Here is a 17,860-nt window from a genome sequence, read left to right on the forward strand (position 1 = left end):
GATACATTTGCCCATGACAAGATTGTCTAAAACAAAACAGAATTTTTTGATGATGGCAATGAAAGTGTCAAATAAATTTCCTCATTTTATTTTTGGTTTTAACAGAAACTTGTTTAAAAAAAGGTATCTGAATGGTTGATAAGTACAGACCGATTATTTAGTCCTGACAGCTCAGCGACACGAAAGAGGGGGAGTAATAGGAGTAGTGGGGAGTTCCGGAGTAGAGATAAGGGCGAGCAGTCTGCAAAGAAATGCAGTACAGCTTAATTGTACTAGAAACATACCGCTCTACCACACGCATAACATCCGATCGCTCCGAAGGCAAGCGAGTGACTAACCTCAACCTCAACCCCTTGGCGTAACTAAATGGGCTCGCCTGACCCAGGCGCACATCTCCGGCGATTGTCAGGACTAAATAATCGTACTGTAGATCTTATTATAATCTTAATGAATTCAATTGTGACGTCATTAAATATTTAATCTTAATTTTATATATTTTAAGACAATGTCTTTTGCACCTTTATGTGTTCATAGACTGTAAACTAAAATAAAAAATAAATAAATACAAACGTAGACGACCCGGATTCGAATACTGGCAGGAAATATGAGTTCTCCTATAAGGGGCTCTTTACATGTCTTATCTTGAGTGGCGATTTTGCGTCATACCTTCTACATGCCCAGGAAGAGCCGCTTTCATTAGTCATCATATCACAAGGAGGCGGTGCACAGGTATATGGAGATACAAAAGACTTCGTTACCTATTCAAGTGACTGAAGAAAACAAGACAGAAAGCAACTCGATCTTAACTCCACAAGCTTCATTCCTACACTCTGGCAACGGCAACGTTGGGTATGCGTAGCTCTCTGCTGACGGAAATGATAAACAAATAGAAAAAACTCTCTGCCCTCTGGCCTATCTATAAAGATTTAACGTCTGCTTTATTCTTTTTACGTGACGAAATTTAATAACCTAAGGCAGCGGTTCCCAAACATTTTGAAACTGCAAAAATCTTTTTGAATCATTGTGTATAATAAATAAATAGGCTATTTGTCACTTTCGTTACACTCTTTTTTTATTAATGGCTGGTCTTTCTTCCCCCCATTTCTTTCATACTTTGGAATTGTCTCTTTCTTCAGTAATTTTCTTTCTAAATGTCATTAAAATACCTGGTTTCAATAATTTTTCTCCACAGATTAGGGAAAACGCGGAAATTCTGCTTGAAGCAAGTAAAGCGATAGGATTGGAAGTAAATCCCAAAAAGACTAAGTATAGGCCTATGATTATGTCTCGTGATTAGAATATTGTACGAAATGGAAATATAATAGTTGTAGATTTATCCTTCGAAGAGGTGGAAACATTCAAACATCTTGGAGCAATAGTAACAAATATAAATGACGCTCGGGAGGAAATTAAACGCAAAATAAATATGGGAAATGCCTGTTATTATTCGGTTGAGAAGCTTTTGTCGTCTAATCTGCTGTCAAAAAATCTGAAAGTTAGAATTTATAAAACAGTTATATATATTAGCGATTGTTCTGTATGGCTGTGAAACTTGGACTCTCACTTTGAGAGAGGAACAGAGATTGAGGGTGTTTGAGAATAAGGTTCTTAGGAAAATATTTGGGGCTAAGAGGAATGAAGTTACAGGAGAATGGAGAAAGTTACACAACGCAGAACTGCACGCTTTGTATTCTTCACCTGACATAATTAGGAACATTAAATCCAGACGTTTGAGATGGGCAGGGATGTAACACGTATGGACGAATCCATAAATGCATATAGAGTGTTAGTTGGGAGGCCGGAGGGAAAAAGACCTTTAGGGAGGCCGAAACGTAGATGGGAAGATAATATTAAAATGGATTTGAGGGAGGTGGGATATGATGGTAGAGACCGGATTAATCTTGCTGAGAATAGGGACCAATGGCGGGCGTATGTGAGGGCGGCAATGAACCTCCGGGTTCCTTAAAAGTAAGTAACTCCATTGCTATACAAACTGCAATGACCACTGTGGAACTACATCTATCAAAAATATAGCTACGTGCATTAACTAAAATTCATTGTATATTAGATATACATCCCTGACATGAATTGGCTTTTGTTTTACGCGCAGGTACGACTACGAGGTGCTGCTGCAGAACTCGACGTTTTGCCTCGTGCCACGCGGACGTCGACTCGGTTCCTTTCGCTTCCTAGAGGCGCTACAGGCTGGCTGTGTTCCTGTGCTTCTGTCCAACGGCTGGGCGCTTCCCTTCTCGCAGGTCATCGACTGGAACAAAGCCGTCATCTGGGCGGACGAACGCCTTCTTCTGCAGGTCAGTCGAAACGAGAACATACTGTATAGTACTGGTATAAATCAGAGTTTATATGTTCAATCGAACTAATATATACATACTGTACTGTATATATGTACAGACATGATCAATCGAAGTCATAGCATATTGTAGTTCCATTCACTTTCAAAACACACTGCGTAACATGAGTAAATTTTAGTGTAGATTACAAAGTTTCAATTGGAATTTAAACAGACTGTAACTTAAATGATATTGAAAATCAGAACACACTGTATATCAATCGATATCGAAACACTGACCAAGATCAGTTGAGGTCGAATACATTGTAAAAAGTCAGCTGAAATCATACACTATCTGCCTCAGTCGGAAACAAAATACACTGGAGACCTATAATAGTTTAAATATGAACACATTTTATACCTAAGTTGAGTCTAAATCAGAACATTTAATGTAGTCGAAATAAAAAAAATTGACAGATGTATAGCTTTACTATGCTGTATATCTTTACGTAGAAGTGTGAGTGCGATCACCTGTCGACAGGTGAATAGCTTTATTACGTTGCATGTCTTTACATAGAACTACGTGTCGATGATGCGAGGAAGGAAATAAGGAGAATACAAGGATAACAGGAGGATAAGGAGAACAAGGGAAGGCAGGGAGAAGGAGGGGAATGCAGGGAGAACAAAGCGATTACAAAAAGAATAAGGGGAAAACAAGAAGGACAAGGTGAACACAATGAGAATACATGATAAGGAGGGGAATACAAGGAGAACAAGAGAAAAACACAAAGAGAACAAGGGGAATACAAGGAGAACAAGTGTCGAGATGAGCCCTGAAAGATAAGAGTCATGGACTTACAAACTCCACGTCATAAATTTCGATATTTTCCAAATTAAAGCCTTCAGAAATCGGGTCCTTGGCTTTTGCGTGTCGTCTTGGGTACTTCTGGGCGAGCTTACGCGACCGTCACTTGCTTAGTTTAAGGGCTCGGTTCCCTTGCTTAGCGAGGATAGTGACGCCCCACTCTCACCACTCGCTCTACTCAGACTTTCAGCATCTTCCGTGACCCTGTCCTGCTACTCAGCTGTCATACGGATTGTGCTCTGCGATAATCTTGCCCTTTACATGGTACCTATTAGGTGACATCCATTTTCGGTCTCTTTTCCTTTAAAATCTTTTTAAGTTACTTCAGTGTAACGGTAGAAATGGAGTGAGACAAATGGCCAACAGTCTTGGAGCTCACATATAATCTTCCTCGCAGTACCAAACTCTCTTGCAAACACGAGTGACCGCGTACCTTTTAATTGTCTTCCCATTTCTTCCTCTTTCATTGCATCACTCGATGTCCAGATCTGGAGAACATCTACTTCCCCTAATGACGAAGCCAACATGTCGCTCCAAAACGTTCAATATCTTCATATATAGGACACAGTGCAAATACCCAAAAATATCACACTACATCATCTCATATATCCAAGACGATATCTTAGTGGAGTATCTATAGCGAAGTATACCAAGGGGGGAGTAACTTAAGGTATTTATTAATGTTGGTGCCAACGCATGAATCATCAGATGTCACTCACTCGTCAGTCTGCCCTAAAAAATGCCAGTGTGAGATGAGGTGGAATTTCGCCAGCTCTGGCCTCTATCTGTTTCAATATGTTTTTCGGCTTTCTAAACCTTCTTGTGATACATTCCCGTTTCTTATAGCCTATGTATAAAATGTGTAAGCGGATTACCAGTTCATGTTGAGTTCTATGTCGTTTAACCTTCCTCTGAGAATAAGGATTATTGTTATGCCTTCGTCTCTTATCCGGACAGGAGTCAGTTTATTAACAATCTTCTGAATTGTGTTTTTACTGACCCATACACTAAGTATACAGCTTATGTTGTAAATACAGCTTCCTACTCGTAGTTTATAACAAATATTCTTTTCTATTAAATCCTTTCGATAGCTTGCATAAGGATGAAAGATAGATGACTGAGTCACAAGGAGTAGATATCAAGATATTGTTCGTACTATATTTATGTGATAGAGTAGAATGATGAAAATTGGAAAGAACGCGTATAATGCAATAGAAAGTTCCGGTTATGTATGTATGTATGTATGTATGTATGTATGTATGTATGTATGTATGTACGTATGTATGCTCTGATGCCATTTTGAATATTCTTCGCCAATTTCCTGTACATATGTTTATTATCTGGTTTCTTTTTCTTCCTTTTTCCTTTACTGTTATTGTATTCTTCCAATCTCCTTCTCGTACTTTTTCATTTTCTTTTTTTCTTTTCTTTCATTTCTTCCGTCTTTCCTTTCTTTCTCTCTTTATTTCATTTTTCCTTTCATTCCATTTTTCTTTCCTTTCTTTCTTTCGTCCTTTCTTTCTTTCCTTCTTTCTTTCTTTCTTTCTTTCTTTCTTTCTTTCTTTCTTTCTTTCTTTCAGTCTTTGTTCTGTCTTTGTTTCCTCCCGTCTTTCCTTTCATTCAATATTACCTTTCTTCCTATATGTCCTTCTTTCTTCCTTTCCTTCTTTCTTTCCTGCTTTCCTTTCATCCCTTTTTTCATTCCTCCTTTCTTTCCTTCTGTCTTTCTCCTTTCTTTCTTTCTTGTCGCCATTCATTTCTTTTATTTTCATTTCTTTCATTTAATTCTTTCTTTCCTGTCTGTCTCCATCCCTTTTTCATTTTCTTCTGGCTTTCCATTCTTTTTTGTCATTCCGTCTTTCTTTTCTTTCCTTCCATCTTTCCTTTCTTTCTCTCTTTCCTTATTTATTTATTTATTTATTTATTTATTTATTTATTTATTTATTTATTTATTTATTTGAATTAATGTTTATTTACTTATTTGTACATTTATTTACTCCTTTCATTTTGCGTTTTTCCTCTGTATTGCTAACCACCATATTTTCGTTGTTTTAAGAATTGATATTAGGTTCATAAACGTTTATTATTACAATATTATGATATTTTTTTACAGAGAAAGGAAATATTTCGACATAGGCCTAATATTTCCAAATTATTGTGTGGGTGTATCATATCTTGAAAAAACCATTTCATAATTTCTAAAACACAGTAAACATATTCATGTCCATTACAACATCCAGACTCATCGCATCATACTTTTACAGTATAACATTTAAAAAATTCACTTAGTACGTCTCGAATGGTACTGAAAACGTTAAACATTCAGACCAATTACTTTTACTTTCTACTGTACCTTTTGAATATTACAACAAAATACTTAAAGAAGCTTCACTTAAAATGCGATTGAAGACTGAAAAACCAACTGTTTTCTTCGGTAATAAATAAGCAAATACATACACGTACATACGTAAATAAGAAATAAAAGTACTGAAAACGACTTAAATGTGTTGAATACTGAGTTCGATATACAGGGTGGAACGTAAGGTAGTACGTTAATAAAATTGTAGGATGTGATTCCTTAAAATATAACAAACAAAAAAGTCTAATATCATTTTGCTCGTCTTTGCGAGGTTTTTGAAGAAATAATACTTTTATGCCGACATTTCGATCGCGAATTTTACGGATACTGTTTAAAATACGCTGTACGTCCCACTGCACACTAATGCAATGTAAACATCACAACAGCTGATCAGTTGCGAGTACTACGCAAACCATCTGCCGTCTCGACAGCGATGCCAGATTTTTAGATCTTCTGTACGTGACTCGACAATCAATGTTTCTTGAATCCATTAATTCGTTATCTGTGAATTTTCTAATTAAAATACTGCTGCAACGTGAACATAACAAACGTTCTCTTCGTTGTTATACAAGAAATTAAACCGTATTTTAAACAGTATTCGTAAAATTCGCGATCGAAATGTCGGCAAAAAAATATTATTTCTTTAAATACCTTGCAAAAACGAGCAAAATGATATTAGACTTTTTTGTTCGTTATATTTTAAGGAATCACATCCTACAATTAATGTACTATCTTATCTTCCACCCTGTATTTTTAGATTCTAGTTTCCAAGTTAAGCGTTCTAAATGCTCACTAATTCTCATTCTGTTCACCGAAAAGTACAAGATACAGACTTCATGATCAACAATAGAGGAATATTATAAGCAGATACCTAATAATTCAGAACTTAATTCTCCTTAATGGAATACGATCTTCCATCGCGTAAAGATAAACGTAACTACTAAATTTTTATTGTAAATATTCTATTTACTTCTTAATACTACCCATATGTCTGTTCTATATAAAGAGATTTATTATGGTTATAATATACTTGTCAGCAACTTTGTCTTCTCTGAAAACTGACTTAATATTGCCTATAACTTTAAAGTTTAATTGTGGTGGATCGTTAGCTGTACCTTCTGCATATGTTGACGAGTTACACACGTCACCCGACGTTTGTAATTCGTGGTGACAACCTATCATTATTGGTGGCTTACCGCAACCATCATGGCTTTGTTAATAATGGATGAGAAATGGCAATCGAAACAATCGGCAGTGTCAAATGCTAATGGATTTCATCACACTGCAAAGGTTGCCATCGAAGGGATCTGTTGTCAGACGGATGAAAGGCTCAGATGCTTTACTATCATGCGTACGAAGCAAATAAACGATATAATTACTCACTTACAATTATGTATTACACAGGAATTTGCGTGAGACGAAATGTTGTAAATGTCCACGGAGGAAAGCCTAATAAGCCAGTTATAATTGACTCGTCATGTTATGTCCTGCGTGGAGAACATTTGCTGAAGACAGAATGCGTCATTTATCCCAGAAATCGTATTGGCTTCGAATTGTGGATACCAGTACCCGAAAAACATATCGTTTGTCGATTTTAGAGTGATCACATTTAAATATACGAGGGTCGGTCAGAAAGTAATGCCTCCTATTTTTTTCTCTTTTAATTTACAAGAAAATTAAATGAAATTTACATAGCGTAATAGCAACAACATTCACAATTAATTTGTGACTTTTCAATATAATTTCCGTTTTTTTCCCACAGTTTTTGTCCACCTTGAAACAAGAGCATGTATTCCAGTGCTGTAAAAATCACTGTCTTCCTTCCTCAGCCATTGGCGCACGGAATTTTCGAGGATCTCCTCATCTTCAAAGTAGTGCCCACGATGAACTTCCTTTAGTGGACCGAACAGTGGAAGTCTGATGGTCTACGTCAGTGTTGTATGGTGGATAAGGCAAGACTTCCCAACCAATTTTCGCAATCTCGCCAGTGGTGTATTGACTAGTGTGTTCTCTTGTATTGTCGTGCGAAAGAAGAATAGCCTACTTAGCTTTTGATATGCGAACTCATCGAAGCTTCTTGAGGGTTTGGACGTATTGGACTGAATTTATTGTGCGCCTCTGCTCCAAAAATCAACCAGAATTGCACCCTCCGCACCCCAAAAGACTGTCGCCATAACTTTCTCTGCAGATCTCACAGTTTTAATTTGTTTCTTCTTTGGCGATGTATAATGCCATCCCATCGACTGCCTCTTGAACTCAGATTCAAATAAATGAACCCAAGTCTCATCTCCAGTCACAATTTTTGCCAATAACTCCTCCCCCTCCACACTGAAGCGCTGCAACAGATCAGAGGCTATTGTTTTCCTTGCCTCTCTTCTGCTCGGTCAACATTTTTGGTACCCAGCATGCACAAACTTTAGAATAGCCCAGTTTATCAATAATGATCATCACACTCTCATGTATTGTTAGTAACAATTTGTTACCCAGCGGTCATCATGAATGATCTCGTTGATTCTCTGGATGTTGCGTGGAGTCACTGCAGTCGCCGGCCGGCCGCTTCGCTTTTCATCAGTTAACGGTGTTTCCCCTCAGCTCCTGTACAGAGACGAACCCTTAGTCTGACAGTGCTGACATGCACTATTGCATCTCCATAAGCCTTCTTCAGCCTTTCATGAATGCGAATGAGCGTTTCACTTTCCGCATTCAGGAATTCTGTTACAGCTGTCATACTTATGTCGATGTCAGATTTTTTTTAAACTGATGCAGTGCTGTCATCTGTTGACTTAGGAAGTTGTTACTGCAGTGGACTGTAGAAGAAGGTTTGAGGAATCGCGCCAAATTCAATTTTTTCACATTACCAACTTATTTAAGGAGAGAAAAATAGGAGGCATTACTTTCCAACCGATCCTCGTATGTATGTATATATATATATATATATATATATATATATATATATATTCTTCATATTTAAAGAACAAAACTAAAATGAATTCAATAATTTATTATCATAATACACTGTGCTCTAAAAATGGCTGAACATATTGAGGATTAAATCAATGGCTTTCCCAAAACACGCTATGAAATGTTTCATATAAAACAATTTTTATCTCGAAAAGGAAGTAAAGACGAGCAAAATTGTATTTAACTTTTTTGTTTGAAATATCTCAAAGAATAACTCTCCGAAATTAATTACATTACTTACGGTTCAACCTGTATGTGTATATATATATATATATATTTGCTGTCGGCATAGGTAGCGCAGTAGGTATAGCGCTGGCCTTCTGTGCTCGAGGTTGCGGGTTGATCCCTGCCCAGGTCGATGCCATTTAAGTGTGTTTAAATGCGACAGGCTCATGTCAGTAGATTTATTGGCGTGTAAAAAACCCCTGCGGGACAAAATTCCGGCACACCGGCGACGCTGATATAACCTCGGAAATTTGCTTTATTTTGTGTTGTAGTTTATGATATTGACACTAATTGTGTGTTAAGTGCAAAACGTGCTAATTATATCCAATTTTATTGCAAAAAGGGGTGGCTCCATTATTTCTTCATATTTTACTCCCCCTATATTGCTGATTATAATAAATGTTTGAGTGATAAAATGAAACTCCTAGATACTTAGGACATCCTACTCTGAAAAAGGAAAGAAACTCAGTTAAAATTTGAACTTTTTAGAATGTTTTTGCAGTTTCTCACAACTTTGTAAAATTGGAGCTATGTCGTTTTTGCAGGAAGCGTTTCAAATATTCTGCTACCTACGAGTTTGTCTACCTTTACTTCTGCTTCCATTACACTTCGACTTCGGTCTGTATGTGCCTATTTCCGAATGAGGGATTTGACTTTATCCTTTCCACATGTACTATCGTTTCCATGTTACTTTGGTTGAAATTATTAATAATAGTACATCTAATAATGTTCGTATACCTTCACTTATCTTTTTCAACCTTCCATCTGTGTCTGCAAGCGATCTTTATAAAATCTCATTAAGAGACATTGTTTTATTTCTTGTTACTGGCTGTGAGCTCCCAGGATTCAGTTCCATAAGAAAGTTGGACGAGACAGTTCTCTATGTAATTTTCCAGTGGTGTATATTAACTTTTTAAGAGTTCGTTTTATTTTGTCACGTAACATATTAAATCTGTTCCGTTTTATGTTCATATTTCTTCCTTTTATGACACCAATTCCGGACTGAATAATTATTGAATTCTTAACTCAGTAAGTGATATAATAATGCAAAAAACTATTGAAATACATGTTTCCTGCATCTTTAATACTGAAAGAATGATTTTCGGAATGACATCTTTCACGGACAGCGATTTCTACAGCTATTATCGGACTTTATGTCCAGTAATAACACATCAGTACATCACAGATATTTATTCAGTCCAGTCTACGATTTTCTTCTTTAATACCTTTGTTGCACAACATGGATTAACAAATAATGCGTTATAGACTATGAATTTGAAAAGAAATGTTTCACAGGATTTAGTTAGTACCCACAGACTTAACGCCTTCACTTAGAAATTTCTCCAGACAAAAATTGTATGATCTAAAGACATTAATTGTGTGTATGTATGTACTATATGAGCTATATAATATTCAATTTATTTAAACTATTAGTAGTCAGTTGATATCTCGAAGGACATATTAACTGCTACTTTGCTCTGTATTTTACAGAAATTTTACTTTAAACCTCATTACCCAATTTTGACTTGCACCACTTTTGCTCCGAACGGCTCATATTTAGGCCTGCATTTTGTATATGCATGTACACCTATATGACTACCGTAGCACGGGATCTGGCTCCCGGACGACAGGTCGAGCATCAGCCGGTAAAATGCTGCCTACCACGGCGGATGCGAAGTGGATTACGAAATCTATCTTAGAGCAGATGTTGAAAGTGTCGTTCTTCCACACGTATACAAGCTTAATATCGCGAGAATAAGATGTCACCCACACGTCTAAGTTCATCAACTGAAATAAATTATTCTTATTTCATGCTCAATATTAGCCTCAAGTTTCTCTAATATGTGGAGATTCGTGTGGAACACTTCGTCCTTCAAACTGTCATATAAATAACCACATTTAACCAGTTGTTATTTTTATCCTGTGATACGGCCTGCATTATATTAAGGACCCTGTACATGCATGTATATATACATACATACTGTATTATTTAATAAAATTCAAAACATTCATAAACAAATTGCATTTCGTAACGTCATTGTACGATAACTTGACAAAAGAAATTTCCTTGTTAATTTCTGTGTAAATAGTATTAATTTGACATTGAAACCACTGTTATAGTATATCGATGGCTAAAAAGTGATATCTAATATAAGTTATGTAAATTTGCAGGCGAATAAAAAAATATTGTAAAAATTAATTTTTCTCCAAATAGACAAACTTTTTTTATATGTTTCTGCTTTGCAAAATCATCTACTTGAGGACAAAATATGGTTGTAGTCGCGTCGCTGTTATTTCCGGCGTGACTACTCCTCTTTGCTTACGCCTAAGGAAGTGAAGGCTCTGTAAAGTCTAGGTGGTAGTATCGTTCGCCATTTTTTGTTTCTTTCGTTGCCGAACTACCAGACGAGGAATCTATTTGCCACACTGTTAAACAGTATCATGTCGTAGCTCCTATGATAATAAATCAAACGCGCTGTAATTGAGCAAATAATTGAGCGGGAAATAACGTCCTCGTGTGCTTTCTGCGAACTCCAACGAAAGAACTAAAATGGCGGGCGATTATATTAAGTATTTATCGAGTCTTAGGAAGTGTATAACGCCATCAGCAGCGAATCACAAGACGCACACGTTTAAATGTAGCCGACCTGCAACCTGATTGGATGCCGGAAATAAGAGCGACGGGACTATAGGTGTCCAATTTTATGAACATAATAATAATAATAATAATAATAATAATAATAATAACTAAAGATGAGGGATTTGTGCGGTTTGTCGTCAGGTTGCGTGTGCATAGACGTTATATAGCTGTATGCTCAATGCCTGTGTTGACTTCCGACGTAAACAAACCACGCGAAGAGTACAGTCTAAAAATGACAAATGCAACACCCGTTAAGATCTAGCAGATGACAATATACAAATATGAGGAATATGTTGAAACATTAATATAGTTAGAAGAAGAAACTTGCCTTTATGATTCATCCATAGCTTCAGAGCCATCACAAGCCGAATTGCACTGCACTACTAACATTCTTAAATTATCGAATGTCAAACGTCGTCGTCGATTACTCAAACAGTTTTTGAACTGCGAAAAACTTATTTCAACGTCACAGGACGTTAACGGTGCATATGTCAAGTATACTATCCTATCGTCTGATGAATTTGCATTATTCAGCATGTTGCATATTGTTAAATAGCTCTTATTTTTCTGTTATTTATTCTTTATTCTCTGTGTGCAAGGTCTTAGAGGTCCTTTCTTGATTTTTCTGACACTTCTTTTATTATTGCTATGCCCTTGAATATTTACAAACCACACGTTTCTGTCTATGTTATGCTTTCCAGTATCGTTCCGTGAGTTTGGTGTTATGAACTTTATATCTTCATACAGTTTAGAGGAATTAAAGAGATTTGGCAGTATTAATGGCAGATGCATTTTCAGTATACTACGTAAAGCATCTTTTACTTTTATAACTGAAATGTAATTTACTGCATAATGTGAGACAGCCTATACCCAGTTACCCCACTTTGTAATTACTGGTTTTGGTGGAAGGGTGCAATGTCTCGAAATTGTATCTTTGCAGCGCCTTAAGAAATATTTTCTTCATTGCAGATATGAAGGTGTCAACACTACTAAACATAGCACGGATCTCCTCAGTCAATCTATGGAGACCATGAGCAACGCACGTTATATGCTGCCTTCACCATATAGGGGGCAGCATCGGTAACGAACAGTAGTACGTCTTCGTATCTAACCTCAAGAAGCCATAAAAGACACATAGCATTATGAAACAAGACTTCAATAGAGTTATGATTCACTTTATCCAAAACCTCGGCAGTAAATAAAAAGGTTTTACCTGGACCGTCTCTTGATAGTACACGTACAATTACGTTTGCCACAAATCTGCCTGTTACATCGGTAGTTTCATCTATTGACACCCAGATTTTGTTACCGTTGACAGATCTTCTAATATAACCCAATGTATTTTCATAGCAGATACATAGTTTTTACGGAGAGTTGTCAGATTCGGAACGCGCTGCTTGGTATATTTTTCCAAAAATCCTCGAATGGAATATTTGCTTTAATCATGAGCGCACATAAATCCTTAGCAAATTCTGATTTTGCGTTTGATGCTGATTTTGATGTTGAGGGAATCACCTCCATTAAAGCGCGTGCAATATTGTCTTTATATTTTCTGCTGTTACAACGTCTTTCTACGTAATACTTCCTACATAATATTGTAATTTCATACTCACATACTGTACAGTACATATAATTTGTGTTTGCTTGGATGCGCAACATATCACTGCTGTATCTCCACAACAAAGTATTTAATTTCACATCCTTTGTTTGCTTAGTTTCCTTCATTGTAGGTAAATACTGCTCACTACGTCCGTTCACCACTGCAATGCATTGGACTATGAAGGTCTGTGTTCGTTTCGTGTTGTTATGATAAGACGGCAGGTAGGCAAATGGATAGCATTTAGTTGCATTTCTTTTGGTTGCACTGGTCGTAGTTGTTCACCTGTCTGTCCACCTATGCTCCCTGTCGAGTCAACGTGTTTTTCGTACCGCGCACAAACCCCTCATCTTTAATAATAACAATAATGTAGTTAATGTAAATAATAATGTAGTTAAACTAAATTACCATTTTTGTGGATACGAGCTATCACTTCTTAACCATCGATATGATTAAATAATTTGATTAAATAATTTGTAAATATTTTAACTACAGGTTTATGAATGGAAACGGTAGCCACCTAATTTCCTGAACGTGTCCTTCAAATTCCTTCCTGAAGTGGAGTGGACTTGGAGGAGAATTTCCACCGTAACATATTCTTTTCTAATTCAAATTAACAGTTGGCAAGAATTAACTTGATCCTCATCGTTAATATATTAGGTCTACATTTTTGTTTTCTTTTCTACAAATTCTGGACGATGTCAGCAAACTCATCAATACTTAAATTTAATAAACCAAAAGATGCAGCTGTAAGGTTAACTGTTAAAATAACACACCCCCGTAAAATTATTTATATTATGTTCCATAATATATTTACTTATATGTTAATATGTTACATTTCTTCTGCGTATCTCTGGAAAAAGAACTAAGGAAGGGACTAGTGAAGCGCTTTGTGTGCTGTGTGTGGCATTATATGGGGCAGAAACATGGACATTACGACGAAGTGAAGAGAAGCGACTAGAAGCATTTCAAATGTGTTTATGGATAAGAATGGAACTTGTGAAATGGAAAGAGAGAATAAGAAATGAAGTTGTGTTGGAAAGAGTGAGTGAAGAAAGAATGATGCTGAAACTAATTAGGAAGAGAAAAAGAAATTGGCTGTGTCACTTGCTAACTGCCTACTGAAGGATGCACTGGAAGGAATGGTGAACGGGAGAAGAGTTCGGAGCAAAAAAAGATATCGGATGATAGATTACATTAAGATATATGGATCATATGCGGAGACTGAGAGGAAGTTAGAAAATAGGAAGATTGGAGAATGCTGGGTTTGCAGTGAAAGACCTGCACTTGAGCAGAAAATTATGAGTGGATGTTATATTTAAACTTACCTACCATCATATTTCTCAATATGTGTGTCCAATACTTGTAACCCTGCTGTGGCTGAGTGGTCAGACCTCCGGCCTGTCATGCAGACGGCCTGGGTTCGAATCGCGTCCAGGTCTGGAATTTTTCATTGAAAAATCCGTAGTGATACTTGTGGCGCACAAGGTCGCAGTTGGAGTTTTTCTCGGGATTCTCTCGTTTTTCCCATATTAGGCATCTATATCATTCCGTCGCCATTTCCCCATTTCGCTTTAATTCCGTAGCATTCCCCGAACGCCGGCTGGCGACGCATGGAGGGTGCTGGCCTAGAGACGAGTGGGGTTGCCTGCTCGAAACCTGGACACACAGAGAACCTTAGTGTGGTCAGCCGGTGTGAGTTTGGGAATGCGCCTAGCTTTAGGGTTAGCGCAATAGATCGTAACAGGTCGCAGTGCTGGGCCATAGTGCCTTCCCCTTTAAGTTCCATTCCCTGTAAAACAATGGTTATTTTAGATACGGCCTATATATGTAATGAGTAAAGACGAGAATTTCATGCAAATGCATGTTTTTATAGGACATAGCTTAAACTTAGTATTTATCCATTTCATTACTTTCCGGTTCCAAATATGTGTACTTTTTCCGTGCATATTTGCATGTTTTGGCCTTTTCGGGGATAAAAACATGCATAATGCATATTTAAGCAATTTTTAGCTTAATCATGCATATAATATACATTATATCCAGTTTAAATGCATGCTTTAATGGTTTTGAGTGGACACCTCAGTTTCTCGATTTTTATGTCCTTGATTTTATCTTCAGGAATGAGGATTGACGAAAGGAAAAGAAAAAAACTAAATAACAATAAAGTGAAATAAAATGTTAAGATTTTCACAATACGATGTTAGACATTTCCTTGGACGAAAGTTCACTTTTACAACACTTTTCCGACGACTCTCTACAGACTACGTGTAATAAATGGATTTATTATGTTGGATATTTTGAATGGTGAAAAGGTAACAAATATACATACAGACAGACATACAAACAAAAATTTCAAAAAAGCGATTTTCGGTTTCAGGGTGGTTAATTATATATGTTAGGACCAATTATTTTTGGAAAATCGAAAATTACCAGAAAAATTTCGGCTACAGATTTATTATTAGTATAGATTTGTATTGTCTAATTCGCTATACCAGAGTTCTTGTATCTGAGTCCGGCAACAAATGAGCCGTTCATAGCAGAAGTGGTGTAACTCAAAAATGGGTAATGAGGATTAAAGTAAACATTCTGTAAAACACAGCGTCAAGTAGCAATTAATATTCATTTTATTTAAACTATTAGTAGTTAGTTCTTAGGAAAATATTTGGGGCTAAGAGGGATGAAGTTACAGGAGAATGGAGAAAGCTACACAACGCAGAACTGCATGCATTGTATTCTTCACCTGACATAATTAGGATCATTAAATCCAGACGTTTGAGATGAACAGGGCATGTAGTACGTATGGGCGAATACAGAAATGCGTATAGAGTGTTAGTTGGGAGAAAAAAAAGACTTTTGGGGAGGCCGAGACGTAGATGGGAGGATAATATTAAAATGGATTTGAGGGAGGTGGGATATGATGATGGAGACTGGATTAATCTTACACAGGATAGGGACCGATAGCGGGCTTATGTGAGGGCGGCAATGAACCTGCGGGTTCCTTAAAAGCAATTTGTAAGTAAGTAAGTAGTCATTGTATAGCTCTATTTTACAGAATTTTTACTTTAATCCTCATTACCCTATTTTGACTTACACCACTTTTGCTCTGAACGGCTCAAATAGTAGAATTCGTGTTGAGCAAAAGGTGATGGACGGCATTATTAAAACGGAGAAAAATAAAAATTCTCCAGATAATTTAGAATTTTCCAATTTGTCATTAATATGGACAAAACTGAGTAGACTGAGAAATTCTCCCAGCCGGAGCCAGTCATCACGAGGAGAAAACTCACTTTCTTATTAATAAACAGCCATTCCAATTCTGATGGATTTTAAATTTTTACTATTTTCAAACTCTATATATTGAAAATGAAATTACTTTTGTCAATTTTTATTATTAGAATCAATTTAGAAGGTCAGTATCATTTTACAGAAAAAAAGTTGTTCGAATAAAATGTATTATTATTGTAGAAACTAAAGAAAAGGTTCCGTCATGGATGTTACGAGATTTGTGAACTCACTTCACGCCATATTAACAAAAAGTGTAAAATTCAGGTCTCTGTCTCAAGCAAAAAAGATATTCATCCTCACAAGTAACAATTTCAAGTCATACAGAGTTTGTGTGCACTCGATGTGGGTTTCTGGCGTCTTAGTCAGCCCATTCGAGTTATGTGGACATAAAGAGAAAAGTTGAGACGGCGTCGGGTGAAGTTCCTGGGTAGCTCAGCGTTGGTGCTTTCAGCTAAAGTTCCCGGGATCGATATCCGGTTTCGGAACAATTTTTACCTTGAAATTATTCAAGTGTGCTTCACAGGGTGCTTTACCTGGAAGCTAGATTTGTATCATTCTCATAGTATCCATGTGAAAGCGATACAAACCTCATGGCATTCAATTAGTTCACAAAAACATAATCGGTAAATATTTTATAGTTGATTCTTCCATGTCACGGATGTTGCAGATGAGTTAATGTTTTAAAACCACTGTGATATTTCTAAGTCAAAATATTCACTTGAACTGTAAGGTTGCTAATTGTTATTAACACAATCTACTTAAAGTAAGTGGCAGTTCCTTGATCCTGGAAGTCTGTAATTAACAGTGCAGACTCTCAAAATATTTGTTCAACAATAACTCCTTAAAAAAACATACATTAACAGCTGACTTCTCTATGAGTAAGTGCTGCAATCACTTAGAGTCAATGCCCATAAAACTTGTAAATATTTTTCTTTTGAAAATAAAACATTACTATATTTAAATTTAGAGCCTTATCTATTTCTTACACCAGCGTTGTCAGACAGAGACTAAACGGAGCGGAGCGCTCCACTAGACTGGTTGCATGCTCCGGTGTTTCCACAGACATAAGCAAGTTAAAGCTCCGATCTAGCTCCACAACCGGTTTTGGAGCTTACATCTCTGACACTAATGTCTTAAACTAATAATAAAGAAATATTTCTGAAAAATACTTTTTCATTGCGATTCCCAATTTGTCTGGAATGACTGTAAAGTGAACTCAGTTCTCATACTTCGGATAATATTTTTCAGATGTGAAGTCACCTCATTTATAGACTCAAAATCAAGGAGTTAAGTTGTGATTGCTTGATATGGCTGCATATATTAATATTCTTTGACATGTGAAGGTATACAAGGAACGTAAGGAGGCTCTTTGTACAGAGTGTTTCAGAAATACTTTGACAAACCTTGGGGGCATGTTCCTCATGCCAAAATAAGAAAAAGTTCATTAAGTTCATATATAAGCGTTGCAACTTTAATCAATTCACAAACTCATAACCAGGGAAAGGATTTATATGTAAATACATATTTACTTATAAAGCTAATATAATTTATATTTTGCATTATCTTTATGTTTCACAATGTGTAGGGTTGAAAAATCCTACTTTTATTTTCCATATTTTTCCATATTTTAGAGT

The 17,860-nt window shown here is 36.5% G+C and overlaps 1 protein-coding gene across 1 annotated transcript in view; it reads left to right on the plus strand.

Moving 5' to 3' along the window:
- Window positions 1–2,184: 2,184 nt before the first annotated feature.
- Window positions 2,185–17,860, plus strand: part of ttv (exostosin glycosyltransferase 1 ttv) — a 188,702-nt gene continuing 173,026 nt past the window's right edge. The window contains exon 1 of the mRNA XM_069830916.1: window positions 2,185–2,312. The gene's annotated coding sequence lies outside the window, so the exon portion shown is untranslated. The remainder of the gene's footprint in view (window positions 2,313–17,860) is intronic.

Source organism: Periplaneta americana, chromosome 7 (genome assembly GCF_040183065.1).
Source record: "Periplaneta americana isolate PAMFEO1 chromosome 7, P.americana_PAMFEO1_priV1, whole genome shotgun sequence".
In the NCBI taxonomy this organism is placed as follows: Eukaryota; Metazoa; Arthropoda; class Insecta; order Blattodea; family Blattidae; genus Periplaneta; species Periplaneta americana.